Here is a 16,152-nt window from a genome sequence, read left to right as displayed (position 1 = left end):
AACCCCTCTCCACCCTCTTTCAACGTTTCAGTGTTGGATCTAACAGGAGGCTTTCCTTTTCTCCAGTCTCACTAATCATAATATTTATGTTTAGTATCCAAGTTTATAGAAATGAGGAAAGAGGAGTGGCAAATGGAAATTGTTGATAAGGAATGCTACGTTAAATAGTACTATAATGAGCTTTCTTGCTGCAGTTGGTTTAACTATTACATCTATTTATTCAGTTTGTTCCAAGTTCTTTTAACAATATTATTGGACATAAGGATTTACAAATTCATATTTTGTTCTAGCACCTTATGCCCCTGATACTTTGCTCTCTCTTATTTCCTGAAGTTTCTCTAAGTAGGAATCTCAAAATGTTTATTTTACATTACTTTACAAGGGAAGAATGTCTGTTTAGTAGGAGAAAGTTCCTCAGTTTGAATAAAAGTACTTAAAGGAAAGGAAGGCATTTATTTAAAATGAAAGAGTTGTTACCTATTGGAACATGTTGCTAACCAAATCTATATTGTTGAAGTGAAAATTTAGGGTCAGACTGGCCACTCCTACAGAGGAAGACAACATCACATTTAAAACAGAGCCCACCACAATAATTCCTAGGAATAAGCACCAAGCCACAAGGAAAATTTTCTTGAATAAAAAAATAGCTGAGGGGCGCCTGGGTGGCCCAGTCGGTTAAGCTTCTGCCTCTTGGTTTCCGTTCAGGTCTGATCTTAGGGTCACGAGATCAAACGCTGCCAAGTTGGCTTGAGAATCTCTCTCTCTCCCTCTGCCTCTCCCATTTGTGTGCTCTCTCTCTCTAAAATAAATAAGTTTTTAAAAAATAGGCTATCTTTGAAAAAATTATATGTATATATCTCTTTAAAAAAATAGCTGATCTTTGAGCAAATCCAACACCTTCACTGGTGCTAATCTAGTTGCAATGGAGATGATGTAATAATTTAAAACTAAATAGGGCTAATATACAGAGAAAATAGAAAAGCTCAGCTACGATAAATAAAAGTGGATTTTGATAGACTTTTTTATCTATCCAAATATAATAAACAATAAAATGGATAAAGGTATTAAAATTGTAAACTATCAGAAATAAACCAAGTATTTAAAGGAATACGAAAGTCTATGAGTTAGAGCTCCTACTCTGAAAAGTTTTGTGATCTATCCTCCTGTTATAATGATTGATGAAAGGTATTATTAAAAGTTAAACAAATTAAAACTTACTTTTGCCTCAATTGCAGATGATCAGGGTTGAAGGAAAACTTATTAGTTAATGGGGTATCAAAAGACAAACCTGTCAAATAATATTCACAATATATTTGGGAAAAGGTGGTAGAAATAGTTCAAAACTTTTCAGTTTTTTTTAAATTTTTTTTTTTTATTTCAGACAGAGAGAGAATGAGAGAATAGAAAGCACGAGAGGGAAGAGGGCCAGAGGGAGAAGCAGACTCCCCGCCAAGCAGGGAGCTCGATGTGGGACTCGATCCCGGGACTCCAGGATCATGACCTGAGCCGAAGGCAGTCGCTTAACCAACTGAGCCACCCAGGCGCCCAAAACTTTTCAGTTTTTAAAAATTACTTGCCAATAAAGTAATTTATAACTCTTTCCTTAAATTGCAAATGACATTTGTAAATAAGAAATAATTTTATTTTATTTTATTTTTTTAACAAGAAATAATTTTAAAACTATGGAACAACTATAAGTTGAAAACGTAATAATTAAAACAGTCTATAGAGAATGACATTTCAGAAAGCAAAATTGGAAGTTAAAGGCTAAAAGACTAGTTGCAAATATATTGCCATTAATAGCCACTTTTTAGAATAGATTTAATAAAAGATTCAATATGTAGCTTGCCTGAGCTGGGAATTTAAATATGCTTGTGAAGTTGTTGGCCATGAAAATAATATACTACCCCCAAATGCAAAACCAAAATATGCTAGACAAACCCACAGAAATATGTTTCTAACTCCCAAGCAGCTTACATTAATTTGAAACCAGCCAGTCACTTTGTGGGTGAAAGTTAGAATTATACTAATGCCTAGTGTCTTAATAAACTAAAATATAATAATTAAAACAAGAGGTAATTTCCAATGAGCTTGCTCTGCCACAACTCCTGGCCTTCCTTCCATATTTAATAACATACTATGTTTATCTTCTAGATTCCTCCAATTATTTTACTGACATGAATACATTTTTGTTCTTGTTTCCATATCCCACACAAGCTACTATGGATGTAATCTTGCAAGAAGTAAATCCAGGTGGTGTATAAACACTTAGAAGAGCATTAGGATATCATTGACTAAACCAGGAGTGAAGCTCTTCCTAGGTAAAAAGTACATATACCATCATTATGATGAGGAATAAGCTGCATTTTATGCCTCGCATCAAGATGAAGCTCACTAAAAATATTTGAAATAAATAGCATGATCTGACTTCGGCACACACACACAAAGGATATTTGAACATCTGAAACTTTTTTTTTTAAGATTTTATTTATTTTTTGACAGAGAGAGACACAGTGAGAGAGGGAACACAAGCAAGGGGAATGGGAGAGGGAGAAGCAGGCTTCCCGTGGAGCAGGGAGCCCAATGTGGGGCTCGATCCCAGGACCCTGGGATCATGACCTAAGCCAAAGGCAGACGCTTAACGACTGAGCCACCCAGGCGCCCCTGGAACTTTTTTTTTTTTTAAAGATTTTATTTATTTATTTGACAGAGAGATAGAGCACAAGTAGGCAGAGCAGCAGGCAGAGGGAGAGGGAGAAGCAGGCTCCCTGCTCACGTGGGGCTCCATCCCAGGACCCTGGGAACATGACCTGAGCCGGAGGCAGACGCTTAACCAACTGAGCCACCCAGGCGCCCCTGAACATCTGGAACTTTTAAGTATATATTGGTTCTGACCTAATAGAATTATAAAGTGGTTCTTTTTATTTTACTGAAACACTACAAAACTTATAGATTTATAAGATGTGCTTTAACTCCTTCCTTGCTAAGAGTCTATATGGGGAAATGATAAGGGGTAGGCTAGGGAGAAATATTAAGCGTTAGGTGTCCAAGTTTGAACAACTTATGTACTACTTCATAGGCTGACCTCAAAATCAATCAGAAATTATTATTTCAACCCAAACCACTTATAGATACTAGATAAATTAGACATTTTAGGACTTCTCTATACTGTATAAGTATTATACTCCCTCTATGAGTATTTGGTCTTATTGAAATAAATTCTCTTTTTGGTGGAGAGGGAAGAGTGGGGTATCAAAAATCAGATGAAATAGTTGTACTTTTGCAGTTACATCTTCCTAACCTGCTCTTCCTCACAGTCTGACTCTGAGTCCTATAAATTATGCAATGGGGATAACAGTGATCTTATTTTTGGACCACAGTCTTCTTTATTCCCTTGTGGAGGTAATAACAGTTTTCTTTTCAATGGATTTGGGAAGAATTCTTGGAATGAGCTGCTCTAGATGTTTAAGTCTGTGAGGGCCCTATCACTATACTAGTCAGTAAGCTGATATTTAGTGAAAAACCTTACGAACAGATGGAGGATCGAACTAGATGAACTTTAATGCTTCTTTTTAATACTCTAATGTCATGATTAAGAGGGAGCCAAATTTTAGCTAATAAAAATTTATTGAGTGCCTTGTGTTTGCACTAAACTCACTGTTTCAACTATAGGAAATATAAGAAAAATAAATAGCATGATTCCCAAAGCATGGAGAATATTTGACTGTGGCAACTGCTATTATTCATTTTTTTTTAATGAATGATACCAAACCTTTTGCATATGCCAAAGGCCAAGGCAGCTTTAGGTATAATGGGGTAAAAAATCTGTGGTTTGCCACATATTCCTGTTCCAATCAAAAGTATATAAATGGGACAATAAATACCCTGTTCAATCCCTGAGATGCCCACCTCTACCAATCCCTGGGGATTTACTTGGATCTGGTTTTTGACTCCCTTCTACTTAGAGGTCAACAAGGAAGGATGCTTGGAATCTGGTCCAAAGTAAAGAAAAAATTTTCACTTTAAAAATTGTGCTGGGAGGAAAGCAAAGGCCTCAGAATATCCAAAGCAAAGTTGAAAAATAACAAAGTTAGGGGACTTACACTACCTGACTTCAAGATTCATTATAAAGCTAAAGAAATCAGTACAGTGTGGTACTGGCTGGTATAAGGATTGATAAATAGATGAATGGAAGAGATTAGAGAGAGCAGAAATAGATACAAAATTATAAAGTCATCTGATTTCTAGCAAAGGTACTAAAACAATTTAATGGGGCAAGGAGTCTTTTCTTTTTTTTTTTTAAGATTTTATTTATTTATTTGAGAGAGAGAGAGAATGAGAGATAGAAAGCACGAGAGGGAAGAGGGTCAGAGGGAGAAGCAGACTCCCTGCTGAGCAGGAAGCCCGATGTGGGACTCGATCCCGGGACTCCAGGATCATGACCTGAGCTGAAGGCAGTCGTTTAACCAACTGAGCCACCCAGGCGCCCAGAGCAAGGAGTCTTTTCACCAAATGACTCTGGAATAACCAGAAATTCACGTGGGAAAGTCAATAACCTTCAACCTCTACCTCAAAACATACACTAAGACGAATCACAGACCTAAATGCAAAAGCTAAAATCATAACGCTTTTAGCAGAAAACATAAAATAATATCTTAGTGACTCAAAAGTAAAGGATTTTTAGTCAGCACATTAAAAGCAATAACCACAAATTAAGAAATTGATAAGTTAGATTGCACTAAAATTAAAATTTATACTCATCAAACAACAGCATTAAGAAAATGAATAAGCAAGCCACAGTCTCTGGGAAAAAATTAGCAAAACATATATACAATAGGGCGCCTGGGTGGTTCAGTTAGTTAAGCGTCTGCCTTAGGCTCAGGTCATGATCCAGGGTCATAAGTTCCCTGCTCAGTGGGAAGTCTATTTCTCCCTCTCCCTCCCACCCACCACTTGTGCTCTCTCTCTCTCTCAAATAAATAAATAAAATCTTCAAAAAAAATAAAACCATATACACAACAAAGGACTGATATTCCAGTATATAAGGAACTCCTAAACTCAATGATAAATAAGCAACGTATTTTAAAAATGGGCAAAAGATTTGAACAAATACTTCACAAAAGAAGATGTACAAATAGCCAATAAGCACGTGAAAAACAGCACAACATGATTAGCCGTCAGGGAAATGCAAATTAAATCACAGTAAAAAGATAGCACTACACACCCACTAGAATGGCTAAAATTAAAAAGACTGAAAACAGATGCTGGCAAGGATGTGGAGCAACCAGAGCTCTTACGCACTGTAGTGGGAGTGTAAATGGTATAATCACTTTGGAAAAAGATCTGTCAGGTTCTTGTAAAACTAAACATACACCTACACTATGACCCAGCAATTCTACCTTTTGGTATTTACCCAAGAGAAGTGAAAATATGTGTGGATAAAAAGACTTGTACAAGAATGTTCATGGCCACCTTATTCATAAAAGACAAAACTGGAAATAGCCTAGGTGTCTGTCAATAGGAAAATGGATAAACTATGGTATATCTACAAAATGTAATACTACTCAGGAATTTTCAAAAAAGAACAAATTACTGATACGCACAACATGGATGAGTCTTAAAAGTATCATGCTAAGTGATAGAAGGCTTACATGAAATTATACAGTGTAAAAGGGCATACACTGTATGATTACATTGATGTAAAGTTCCAGAACAAAAAAAATAATCTATGGTGGAAAAAGAACCATGTTTTCCGGAAGACAGGAATTGAGGGAACTATCTGGAGTGATGGTAACAGTCTATGTCTTGCTAGGGGTTTAGATTAGAGGTGTATGTATTTTCCAAAACTCAGGGAATGTACACTTAAGGTTTATACATTTTATCATGTGTAAATTTTTCCTCAAAAGAAAAAAAATCTGTGAATACTGAATTCTAGCTGATGAAGTATTTAGGGGGGAAAGTCCTAGTATCTTAAATTTACTTTGAAATGCATAAAAGAAATAAGATTGATGAATGGATAGAGAGACGGATGGATGGCTGGATGATGGATGAATGGGGAGCGGGGAGAGATATGTGATACCTGAGGGATATATGGGAATTTATTGTAAAAATTCAACTTTTCCATATGTTTGAAATTTTTCATAATAAAACATTGCAGAAAACTGTGCTGGATCTTTGCATTACAAAGATGGCTATTCAGGGACATAATTCTGTTGTTTGGCTAGAAATTGTAATGGGACTTGTTTTTTAAACACTGTTAGCCTCTGTGCCTTGCTGGAGAGTAGGGAAAGGAACCTGAAACTGCTTGACAAATAATGTACCTCTATTATAGGCAGGGGAATCTGTGAAAACTACACTGAACTGAAGGAAAAAATGTTCTCCTTAACATGGATTCAGATAGTAATTATATGTCCTTGGGAGCTGTGTTTGTGTGTTTGTGTTTCTCTGGTCTAATAGTTACCTACAGGAAATAAGTTGTTTTTTGTTTGTTTGTTTTTTAGAGAGAGACAGAGAGAGTACCAGAGCAGGAGCTGGGGGAGACGCAGAGGGAAAGAAAGAAAATCTCAGGCAGGCTCCATGCCCAGCACAGAGATTCATCTCAGGATCCCAAGATCATGACCTGAGCCAAAATCGAGTTGGATGCTTAACAAAGTGAGCTACCCAGGCACCCCATGTGGAAGTTTATTTGTATAACACACTGACAGAAATCTTGGAAGGTACCAGACTTAGAATCTAGAGCCTACCCTGGAACTCTCCTGCTTAAGTACACCAGGGTGTAAATCTAGACTGAGAAATTCAAGACTTTGGTGGGAAATACTCTGTAATGGATCATTGTGTCATTGGATTGCCCTATTGGGAGAAGGAGAACTGATATACAAGGATGAAATTAACCACTGAGTAGGAAGTTTCCAAAAAGGGGAGGGCGTATTTGTACTGGAAGACTTAAGGAAAGGACTCATTGAGGAAGAGAGGGCCACAACCCTCAGACAACTGGGGTATGCATAGGAATAGGCTTCTGAAGAATTACTATGACAAAAAGTATAATATTGACCAGTATTGAATTGTACTGATCAGACTAATAATCTGGAAGTTTAAGTTAGAAAATTCTGAAGAAACAGTATAAAACAGGTAGACTTTGGAGAGTTACACCTTCTGGAAAGAGACAGATCAAGGAGGAAAAGTGGGCAGAAATGTGGAATGATCGCATTATTTTAACCAGAAGATGAAGCTGAGAACACAGAAGGAACCTGACCAAGAACTGTTAAAGGTCTCAGTCAGAGTTGTACTCTGCATGTTCCATTCCCACTAGCCCTGACAATAGAATACCACCTTAAGGTAATGACAATATAATAAGGAAAAACTACATGAAAAAGAAATAAACAGGAATTAAGAGTTAAGTCAGAAGAGGAAAATGACATAATGTCTTTGTACTGCAAAAGAGCCAGAAAGGATAAGAATAAACTGACATATAAAAACAGTTAACTATAGCTTGCACTTCTGAGGAAGTTTCTGGGTAATACTGACCTGCTGCTTCTTCCCTGATTCTGGTCAAGTAAACATTGGAAAAAATCATGGAGTAACACATCTACACGGTCTTTGCTGTATTACCCTCACTATCAGTACTTGGAAAGAAGCCACAGAAACAGTCAGTATTTGCTCACCCTGTTCTTCTATCATCCTGGATGGGTAGGCTTACCTGGATGGTGCACAGGATAAGGGATGGGGAATAAAATAGGCAGTCAGCAATTATATTTCACTTAATCATCCCCAACCCTTCAATAAAGCATTATATAAACAAGTTTTGTATTGATGGTGTGGAAGAAAATCAAAATCAAAGCGAAAAGAAAATCAATGGGAAGTGTGCCTTCCACATATCACCCCTTCACTGAGATCCATGTGGCAGAAGCAACAATATCATTTCATCAAACATAGTAGGCTCAGAGTTCTAGATGGGGAAGAGAAACTAAGTGAGTATAATCCATGACATGATGAATTGTAATGAGGGCCATGGATCACAGAAAGCAAATGCTCAATAGCAGATGGACAAATCTCCCTCTCCTTAAACATACTAAAGAACTTTTGGAGGGGTGGTAGGACATTTCATCCTACAGAATTCTATATGGCTATGAAGTTCTAATCCATCTCTTAGATGTGGTATGTCCTTTATTATTGATACCTGTAAGTAGGAAATGTGAAGGGAACATAATTATCCCTCTCTATAAAAATCTTACAATGTACTGGGAAAACATAAGTAAAATCATTAATTTACAATGCGTATGCTTAATTGTGTAGTAAATTTATGCAATACAGGTTTAGAAAATGAAAAAATCAGTTCAAGCTGGATTATATACCGAAGGTTTCATGGAAACCATAATTCACCACTTGTTCTTGAATTTACCATTTCTCTGTGTTCCTTGCAGAGTATGTCTTACTCCCCTATCCTTCCTCCTTCACCCACACCCTCAGTCCTAACACTTATCTCAATGCCTGACATTCATTAGCTATATAGGTACTAATTAAATGTTTATTGATTATTCCTTGCTGATCACTCTGGCACTAGCTATTAGTACTTTTATATTTCCTAAGTGAAGACCATTACCATTGCCTTAGTTACTCAAGTCAGAAAGCTGGGTATCAGACTCTTCTTTACCCCTCACATCTGAATAGGTCCCCAGTCCTTGTTTTCTATCCCCTTCAGTGCTTTTTAAATCACTTCTCTTCATTATAATAGCCTTCATTAGGCCTCCTGATTGTTCCGCAAGCCTCCAGTTTTCCACTTTCTGCCTCTTGTCACTCTCCTCAAATCCATTTTCCACAGTGCTGTCAAGTGTTCAATCCAAAAGAGAAATTAAATTTTGTCACTTCAGTATAAAATCCAAATTCCTCAGTATGGTGAAGAGTGAAACCTTCCTAAACTGTTCCCTTTTCTTACTTAAATCTTCTGCCTTACTGCTACCATACTTGTTCCTTTAGTCACAAGGATTTTTGTGCTATTTCCTTTGTGCTAATCCTTTGAGAATATTTTACTCCACGTTTATTCCACTTTGCCTATCCTTTAAGATACAGCTCAAGAATCTTCTCCAGAAAAACAATCTTCCACCTGCTTTCCCTGACTCGAGTAGGCCCCACTCTGTGCATAGTATTTATCACTGTGTTATAATTACTTCTTCATTTATTGTCTTTTCCACTGGTGGCTTTCAAACTTTACTGACACAGACCTATACAGTATGAAATACATATTTTTAATCACTCCACCCCAGTACACACTGAAATAAAAATTTCATGAAGCAATACCAAACTTTACTACATGCAATATACTCTGGTATTTTTCTGTATTATTCTCCTTTTTTTCTAATTCTGGTTTTAATATACTGAACTGATTTCATGGCCCAGTTTAAAAATACTACAACATGGGGCACCTGGGTGGCTCAGTCGTTAAGTGTCTGCCTTCGGCTCAGGTCATGGTCCCAGGGTCCTGGGATCAAGCCCCACATCGGGCTCCCTGCTCAGTGGGAAGCTTGAGTCTCCCTCTCCCATTCCCCCTGCTTGTGTTCCCTCTCTCGCTGTGTCTCCCTCTGTCAAATAAATAAATAAAATCTTTGAAAAAAAATAAAAATACTACAAAAGACTGTGAACTCACATAGATTCTTAAGCATGATAGATGTTCACTATAAGTAATTGAGAAAAAGATAAAACAAAAATCTCTGTATCTCTAGGAATTAGTACAGGGTTAGGCATATAGCAGTAGTCAATAAAAATGTTTGATAAAAAAATAAATACACACCTCTGTGAAGACCATCTTCATAAATCATCTTTTGTTCCCTATCACTTTCCTTTTTTAGGAATAAGAGTTTCTTATAAGACATTAAATTAAGATGAAAACATAGACAGGTAAGCACAGATACAGAGATAGGCAAAACTGGAGAAGGGACTTTAAAGATTGTTGAGTCTGAAGGGCATATTGAGATAGAGAGGCATGATTGCTGAAGGCCAACTGTTAAGTCTTTCAAAAAAGGCTTAATATGGTGAAGTCACTGAAGTCCGGAATATCTGGTCATCGGTTCCAGAGGTCAGAAATCATCTTGTAAATGACCCAAAGATCACTTAAGCTAACCAAATACACAAGATACTGATGCATAGCTCATAGTAACTAATATTTACTACTGAATACTTACTATGTATCAAACAATATCCTAAGCAGTTAATATGAATCTATCCTCAAAACAACCATGTGAAATAGGGCTATCTTATGTTATTATCTCTGTTTCTAAGGGGTGCCTGGGTGGCTCAGTCAGTTGAGCATCCGACTTTTGATTTTGGATCAGGTCATGATCTCAGGGTCTTGAGATCAAGCCCTGCATTGCGCTCTGTGCTGAGCATGGAGCCTGCTTGGGATTTTCTCTCTTTTCCTCTCTCTCTACCCCTCTATAAAATAATAAAAAATAAATTTATTTTAAATAAAATCTTTAAAAAATAAATAAAGAGCATTGGCATTGGCTAGCATTTTAAATCTCATTATCTGTGATGATATAAGTCTATGTGTGCCCATTGTGTTGGGGACATTGATTGTCACACAAGAGATGATACATGAATTTCTTACAGGTCAAATGACACCAGGAAGATATTGGGACTTGAATTGCTTTTGCAGTGTTCCATCCTAAAGGGAGGTCTACTAACAAAGGAGACAAAAGCAGCAAAGAGTCAGAGTTTTCTTCTCAGGGTTGGTACAAAATGATGTCCCTTTCAACTCACTGAATAAATTAAGAATGCATGCCATGTGAGAGACAGTAAGGGCACTGATGGCAGCCAATATCAACTGGAGAAGCAAAGATAACCAAAATATAGAGTAGTTAAGTAGCTAGATTCATTTCTCCTCTATTCCTACTTCTAGCCCCCAACACCAGAAGAGCTTGCCTTGAGAAGGAAAGAAGAAATATCCTAGACCGGACATACCCCAACCCAATCTTTAGGGGTTTGGAAAAGGAGAAGGAGTGAAAAATTGTCTATACTCCCTTCTTCATTTCAAGTCCCTGTGGCTACAAAGCTAGACAGCAATGGAGGAGGTTTTAAAACACTGAAGTTTTAACTAGGATAGGCTAGACTTTGAATAACTTAAAAGACCAGAAAAGTATGGAATCTACCTGGGGGGAACATAGTATAGTGGCGCAATGACTAGAGAAAAAGAAAGCATTTTAGTTCATACCCCAACCAAGTTCAGATTCCTTAGTAACTTGGTCACATAAAAGAAATAGTAGTATGTAGTTTATGATATAACGTTAAGTGAATGCATCAGAACTTGAAACTGTATGTATGTGGCAAGTACAAATATGTGAGTAATCTGAATATATTAAACAATGCCTGGAGCAGATAATTGAATTTTCTCTAAATCACAATTTTGCATAAGGTCAGCAATGATTGTATATCTAACCAGACCTACTATTACACTTTTTTTTTTTGCCATTTATTTGTTTTAAAGAAGTAAAATAAGTTTATTTAGCAAGATTGCTTTTTATAAAACCATGTTGGAAAATAGATACGTGGCCACCTTCTGTGGACTCGTAAATTAGGGTGGTTGGTTTTTTCCTTTCTTTCTTTCTTTCTTTTTTTTGTTTTTGGTTTTGGTTTTTTTGGTTGTTATTGTTTTTCAAAGATTAACACCATAGTATTTCAAAGAAGAAGACTAAACAAAGTATGATCTCTCAGTTCCTCCTTTTTCCATTAAAATTTGAGTATTATGCTTGACTTTTTCCATGATCTGCAATCATTCTAGTTTGCAGGAAGTCCATACATATAATTGTTAATAGCGGAGATATTTTAGAGAACATATTTTTGAGCCCTCCAGTGAAGATTTTTTTAGGCCCACCTGATGTGAAATCATCTACCCTAACCTATTCTATCTCTCACTCCAATTTCTTTTTTTTTTAAGATTTTATTTATTTATTCATGAGAGACAGAGAGAGAGAGAAGCAGAGGGAGAAGCAGACTCCCCGCTGAGCAGGGAGCCCAATGTGGGACTCGATCCCAGGACCCTGGGATCATGACCTGAGCCGAAGGCAGACGCTCAACCATCTGAGCCACCCAGGTGCCCTCTCACTCCAATTTCTATAGCATCATTGTTAATATTTGTATGAGGACTTTAATTTATAAAGTCTTCTTCTCACATTGGAATATTTTAGGATACTGACACTGGGTAAGAATCTCCTGGAATTGTTTACAACATATTGATGTCATACTAGGAATGCCCTAACCCTTTCTTAACCCAAGCCTGGTAAGAGATAAAAAGTTTATGGCTATCTTTTAAAAATCTCAACCCCATATGACCCCAATGGAAAATATATATGAATTAGATAGCATAAAAATAAAGTAAGGCTCACTAAAGAATGACCTTTTAAATTACAGCTTATTGTTCTTATCTGTCACAATTATGATTTAGGTAAGTACTTATCTTCCTTTAATAAATGGATAATGTGTTGTGACATACTAAATACATAACTATGCAATTTTTATTTGTGCTTATACATGGGCTCACATACAATTAAATCTCCTAATAGTAAATGAAGTTGTCATTTGGCATTTAAACACATTATGTGATTTATTTTTTTAATGCAAAGCAAAGCAAAACTAAGATAATTAAATCATATTGATACTATTTGAAAGAATTGGACATTTGTCTTCTCCCTGCTACAGTTCTTCTGTGCATTTTGCTCAAAAGAACAATGTGAAGTTCAAAATCTGAAAATCAAAGAATTTGAAAGCCCACTTCAAAAGGAAAAAATAGCAAAAAAAATCTTTACTAAACAAAAGAAACATACGATTTAGCTCAGCAGGGCTTCTATACACCCAAGGACAAAGTAGATGTGCAGCCACAATTTTTTGAAAAGAAAACTTCTTCCTGGTCTTTCTTGTGATTCTGGCATAGCAAAACTTACATAAAACAAAATATTATAATTATTTGTTAATATTTTAAAATATTTTAGGAACCCCTTACAATTGTTCTTACAACATTTTTTAAATAGAAGTTTTCATTTCTCCAAGTATTTGTTCTTAAATAAGAATATTAGATATTTTTTTAAAGTCAATATTCAGATTTTTAGGTAAGAATTCATAAAATGAGAATACAACCCAGTATTGCAGTAAACAAATAATTCCATTTATATAGGAATTGTCCTTAAGGACCAGGTAGAGAGGGGAGGAAGATAAACAAACCTGAGAGTGAGCCTAAGAAGAGAGGATATGAGCAAGCTTAATATTAAGGTATTCAAGGGGCGCCTGGGTGGCTCAGTCGTTAAGCGTCTGCCTTCAGCTCAGGTCATGATCCCAGGGTCCTGGGCTGCTCAGTGGGAAGCCTGCTTCTCCCTCTCCCATTCCCCCTGCTTGTGTTCCCTCTCTCACTGTGTCTCTATCAAATAAATAAACAAAATCTTTAAAAAAATATTAATGTATTCAATATAATACTTCATCTGAATAAAAATCTTTTCATAAATGGTAAAAGAATTTGTTCTCACTTCAAGTAAGAACTCAGAGATGTAGATAACATAGTTCCAGCCCTGGAGGAGTTATCAATAAGAGGTAAATAAGCTTAAGAGTGGAGAAGGTGATGATTCATAATTATCCCCTAGGAGGATAGATCAGAAAGTGAAGCAATCTTTCTGTGATAAGTAGGCCTAGCTTGGTGAGTGAACACAGCAGGCCCCAGATACAGCAGGCCTCAATGAAGCCAACTGGAGAAAAGTGAGAGAAGAGTATAAAAGCCTCACTTGGGGTGAAATGTGGGGCTGCTGCAGGGGAACAGCATGGGTTTGTTCCTGTTTGTTGTGGGAAACCCAGGGAGAAAAGGAAGAAGGATGTTATATCCACTGTACCACTTACCCAATACCTCTCCTTCGACTCTGTAAGTATATTCCTGATAGGACCTGGCTTTGGGGAGATGACAGCCTACATCTAGTGAATGTTTGGGTGCTTAACTGATTGAAGGGTAGAGATGGAAGTATAAAAGAACAGGGTAAGCTGCTGATGAGGAATAGCTAGGCTGTCTTAGAGCTCTGTGAGAAAGCTAGAATCTGGGTTAAAATTTTCTGGGGAAAATCAGGGCTACTGATGATTTGGGCTCATCTACAAGAATACATGTGTCCTGGAGAATCATGTCTTTGGAGCTACCAGGGATAAATGTACTCTGGCAAAGGATCATCTCCTGGCTATTGTGTTGATTACCCACCTTAGGCCAGAGCTACTTCCTGGTGATATCCAAAGAACAATTTAATAAGAAGGAAAGGCCTGTATTATACACATGTTGGTAGGATGGGTTGAACATGAATACGGTGATTTTTAGTCTTTGATTCTAATCACCTGCTGAAGGATGTTTTAAAGCAAAGAAACTTAGCAGTTTCCTTTTTTTTCTTCAAATATTCTATTTATTTATTTGTCAGAGAGAGGGAGAACACAAGCAGGGGGAAAGGCAGACAGAGGGAGAGGGAGAAGCAGGTTCCCTGCTGAGCAGGGAGCCCGATGTGGGACTCAATCCCAGAACTCTGGGATCATGACTTGAGCTGAAGGCAGACACCTAACGGACTGAGCCACCCACATGTCCTGAAACTTAGCAGTTTCCAATCCCAAGAACCATGAAGTGCTGCAACAAAAGTGGAAGCTTAGTTGTTTGGGGGAGAACTTGTGTTCTTGATGGTATTACTACAAAATCATTTAACAAACATTTAATAGATGTCAATCATGTGCCAGACGCAATGACTTTCTTTCCAAAGTAAAGTATTTCATGAAGGAAATTAGCCCTTTCAATAGCAAGAATGGGAAGAAAAAAGTAGAAAAACAAAGGACCAAACAGAGATACCAACAGTATCACGTCTATCAGTATCTTGCTGAGAAGCCTTAAGCAAGAATGTGGGATGAAGTCAGGGATTTTCAGGGGAGCACAGGTGATTTACTTGGGTGGGATATATTAAAAAATAGTATTCATATTCTTTTTTGTCTAAAAAATAAAAGGTTAACAATAGTAATATTTAATACAGGAATGAAGATTAATAAAAATATATTAGATATATATTTATATGGAGATATGAACAAAAGTTTTTATGCATATGTTACCAAATAAAAAAAGATGGCAGTGACTACATTACCTGATTTCTAAGATCACTGTGCTTTAAGTTCTGATTCTATATTATTCAAAGTACTTTAGTTTCTCTTAAACTGTTTAAAAATCATACCGTATCTATAATAACATAAACTTCCTCATATACAACAAAATGTAATTTTACAAAGATGTGAAAAAGTAAACCTTTCATTATTTAAATGCATCCTAACCCTGCCAACACACCCTTCTTACCTGATGAAGCAGGTTCTCTCTGTGTTATATGATGCCAGTTGGCATGACCCTTTCTTCCTCTTAGCTCATTCAAGAGACAGGCAAAAGGATTCTCTGAGAGCCCTGTGTTGATGAAATTAACAACAAACTTAAAGTCTGGATTCCCTCTAGCAAAACTTTCAGAATTCTTTAAACTTTACTAATTTGCACAGTGACTGGTTGGTTTGGTTTGCTGATAACCATATATATGTGTATATATATATATATATATACATATATATATATCCTCAAAATTCTGATTTATAAAAAAATTTATAAGAAACACTATCATAAAGCTAAACTATTTTATTTTACAATTCTCTTAAGGGATGGGTTTATGAACTAAACATTTAACTAATGGCATTATATAGCTGGTATAAAGCTACTCACTTTTTGTGTCTATATGATAGAAGTTAAAAGTCTTGCTATGCACCGGGTGCCTGAGTGGCTCAGTCATTGAGCGTCTGCCTTCGGCTCAGGTCATGATCCCAGGGTCCTGGGATCGAACCCCGCATCGGGCTCCCTGCTCTATGGGAGGCCTGCTTCTCCCTCTCCCACTCCCCCTGCTTGTGTTCCCTCTCTCTCTGTGTTTCTCTCTGTCAAATAAATAAATAAAATCTTAGCAAAAAAAAAGCCTTGCTATGCATAGTAATATTAGTAAATAGATCACAAAGAAGTTGGCTGAAAACCAGTCCATTAAAATGACAGCTTCCAAAATAATGTGAATATACTTTACACTACTAAACTGTGTGTTTAAAAATGATTAAGATGGTGGTGGCACTTGGGTGGCTCAGTCGGTT

At 36.7% G+C, this 16,152-nt stretch overlaps 1 protein-coding gene across 2 annotated transcripts in view; it reads right to left on the bottom strand.

The window, feature by feature from the left end:
- SLC25A12 (solute carrier family 25 member 12) overlaps nucleotides 1–16,152 on the bottom strand; it is a 196,309-nt gene that overhangs the window by 99,584 nt on the left and 80,573 nt on the right. The window contains exon 1 of one of the 2 annotated variants that reach the window (XM_073882490.1): nucleotides 15,335–15,431. The exons of the other annotated variant lie outside the window; for it this stretch is intronic. The gene's annotated coding sequence lies outside the window, so the exon portion shown is untranslated. Of the gene's footprint in view, nucleotides 1–15,334; nucleotides 15,432–16,152 lie in introns of those variants that run through there. 2 annotated transcript variants of the gene reach the window in all.

Source organism: Callorhinus ursinus, unplaced genomic scaffold (genome assembly GCF_003265705.2).
Source record: "Callorhinus ursinus isolate GAN/ISIS: 27379988/994484 unplaced genomic scaffold, GSC_fseal_2.0 scaffold2, whole genome shotgun sequence".
In the NCBI taxonomy this organism is placed as follows: Eukaryota; Metazoa; Chordata; class Mammalia; order Carnivora; family Otariidae; genus Callorhinus; species Callorhinus ursinus.
The sequence above is the reverse complement of the archived record's forward strand: the minus strand, read 5'-3'. Positions and strand labels throughout refer to the sequence as shown.